The 3,063-nt window shown below is 42.8% G+C and overlaps 1 pseudogene; it reads left to right on the plus strand.

Moving 5' to 3' along the window:
- The first annotated feature begins 1,915 nt into the window (after positions 1–1,915).
- On the plus strand, positions 1,916–2,065 carry LOC127485099 (U4 spliceosomal RNA; annotated as a pseudogene).
- Positions 2,066–3,063: the final 998 nt, after the last annotated feature.

Below are 3,063 nucleotides of genomic sequence, written 5' to 3' on the forward strand. Positions count from 1 at the left end.
TATCTGTGGAGTTTGCTTCCAGGGCTCCCCTCAGATACCTAAATCCACACATGCTCTAGTCTCTTATGTCAAGTAGCATTGTATTTACATTTGACCTAAGCATATCCTCTTGTATACTTTAATCATCTCTTGATTATCCATAGATGCTCCAGTTCCTTATATAAAATGGCCTAATATTTGTCAATGACCTGGGAACATTCTCCTGTGTACTTTCAATCATCTCTAGATTGCTTCTAATGCCTTATACAATGTAAATTACATGGAAATGATCATTGCTTGTATTGTTTAGGGAATAATGACAAAGAAAAAATTTGTACATATTCAGTACAGTTGTTTTTTGAACATTTTCTCTTTTAAAAACTTAGTAACAATGAGAAGTATGTATTTTTGGATAGGCCACAGGAAATGCACAGGAATTGGAGAATTTTAAAATGTATTTCTTTATTTGAGAGGCAGAGAGAGAGGGGGAGAGGAAGAGGGAGAGGGAGAGGGAGAGGGAGAGGGAGAAGGAGAGGGGGAGAGAGAGAGAGAGATTGATCTTCCATCCACTGGATAATTCCCCAAATGCCCAGACCGCTGTGGGGGGGCAAGGTGTGGGTGTGGCAGGGACTCAACTAGTTTGAGTCATCTCTGCTGCCTCCCAAGATCTGCATTAGCAGGAAGCTGGCATCATGAGCTGGAGCCAGGAATGAAACTCAGGTACTGTGGTGTGGCACATGGGCATCTTCACTGTCATCTTAACCACTAGACCAAATGCCCACCCCTTTTTGAACATTTTTAGTCCTCAGTTGGGAAGATCAATGGGTGCAGAACCTGGCTGTCTGGAGATCCAACTTACATGTATTTTGATGGAAATAAATTGACCCTCCTTTCGACTATAATCAGAATAAAGGAATTAATGCACCTCCCCACACCATGTTAACAGTTCTACCAGCTGGGCTGCAAATCAATTTCATTGAATAATCAACAACAACAACCCATCGGTAGAGATAATATATAATCAAGAAGGACTTTATTACTCCTCCACCCTCTTTTGCTTCACACAGTTCCTGCTAGAGGAAGATCAGTCTCAAAAACTTTAACACATAGGTTGATTTCACCAGCCCTGAACCTTCTCAGCATTTCTAAATATACATCCAAGAGGAGTCTATTATTAATTCTCTCACCTTTCACATCCCTTGAATGCAAAGGCCTCTTTTCAAACATTTGCAGGTAACTCCTGTACAGTCAATTACAGTCTCCTTGACTGAGAGAAACTACCAGCTGACCCTCTCTTCTTAGGCAGAGGTCGCTCCAGTTGCAGTTTCTGCTGGGAGAGGGTCCCACGTTCTGTGGTAACACCGCGTTAGCTAGCTGCCTTTTGAGGACGGGCACATGCAGCATCTCCTGGCCATGGTTAGTTAATTGGCATATTTCAAGAGTCATAAAGATGGATTTAGCCTTTGTTTTGGGGGACACAGCCAGCTGAAATCAAAATGGAAGAATTAATACAAGTAAGCACATTGACTTGAAACTGAGAAATAAACCCTCATAGCCATTCTATAGATATTGTGTGCCTTATAGAGGTAATTTTGGTCTAGGGGTCATGGTCAATGGCAATGCAACTTTTGGTAATCAAATTGAGATGAAAATAATCTGGGGAAGGGAATAGTGAATGGAGAACAATTTTCATGCCAAAGAATTGTTTTCTCCAGGCTTGGCCCTTGCAAAGTATGTAAATTTGCGTGAGTTATCTGTCTTTTCCAGGCCTCAGTTTCCTCAATTGTGCAGTGAAAGTAATCTCTTTCTTGTAGATTTGCTTTTGGGACACTATTTTTGGGGCCAAAATGTTTTAAATCCGTACTTTTTTTTTCATAAATTTTTTCCTATGAACTTTGTGAAGACCCTTCTATTTGAGACTGTGATATAGTAATCAAGCTTTGCGCAGTGGCAGTATCGTAGCCAATGAGATTTATCCAAGGCACGATTATTGCTAATTGAAAACTTTTCCCGGCTGGCGCCGCGGCTCACTAGGCTAATCCTCTGCCTGCGGCGCCGGCACCTTGGGTTCTAGTCCCTGTTGGGGCAGCGGATTCTGTCCCGATTGCTCCTCTTCCAGTCTAGCTCTCTGCTGTGGCCTGGGAGTGCAGTGGAGGATGGCCCAAGTGCTTGGGCCCTGCACCTGCATGGGAGACCAGGAGGAAGCACCTGGCTCCTGGCTTCGGATCAGCGTAGTGCTGGCTGCAATGTGCTAGCCGTAGTGGCCACTTGGGGGGTGAACCAATGGAAAAAGGAAGACCTTTCTCTCTGTCTCTCTCTCTCACTGTCTAACTCTACCTGTCAAAAAAATAGTAAAGTAATCAGAGACAGAGCTTGGGTGCAATGATATTACTAGGGATCAACAATTGTGAAAAGAAGAGGTAGGAAGCACTTTTTAGTTACACCTCATACTGTAACCAAGAAAAGGAGGTTTGAGTCCTTAACATTTGCTGTTCCCTTTGCTGAAATGCTGTTTGCTAAAGCACTCCATACCTGTGATAAGGACCATGAAGAAAATAAAACGGTAGTGCGTTTACCTTTCAACCCCTATCTTATTTTGTAAAAATCACCATTCATTGCTTTCCCTAGGAAAAGTCTCCTTAAATTCCAAGTTTCTTTTTTTGAAAATATTTATTTATTTATTTTTATTTGAAAAGGGGAGAGACAGGGAGAGAGGGAGAAAGAGATATCTTCTATCTACTGGTTCATTCCCCAAATGCCTGCCAACAGCTAGGGCTAGGTCAGACCAAGGCCAGGAACTTAGAATTTCACCCTGGTCTCTCATGTAAGTAACAGAGACTGGAGTACTTGAGTCATCACTTGGTGTCTCCCAGAGTGTCCTTTAGCAGGAAGATGGACCAGAAATGAAGTAGCTGGGATTGTTGAACCAGGCACTGGGATATGGAATGCAAATGTCTCAAGCAGCAAGCAGAGGCCTACCTTCCTTTTCTTGACATGACCAATTTATTATTTACATTTAATTTATTTGATAGGAGAGGGAGAGGGAGAGGGAGAGGGAGAGGGAGAGGGAGAGGGAGAGGGAGA

Source organism: Oryctolagus cuniculus, chromosome X (genome assembly GCF_964237555.1).
Source record: "Oryctolagus cuniculus chromosome X, mOryCun1.1, whole genome shotgun sequence".
NCBI lineage: Eukaryota > Metazoa > Chordata > Mammalia > Lagomorpha > Leporidae > Oryctolagus > Oryctolagus cuniculus.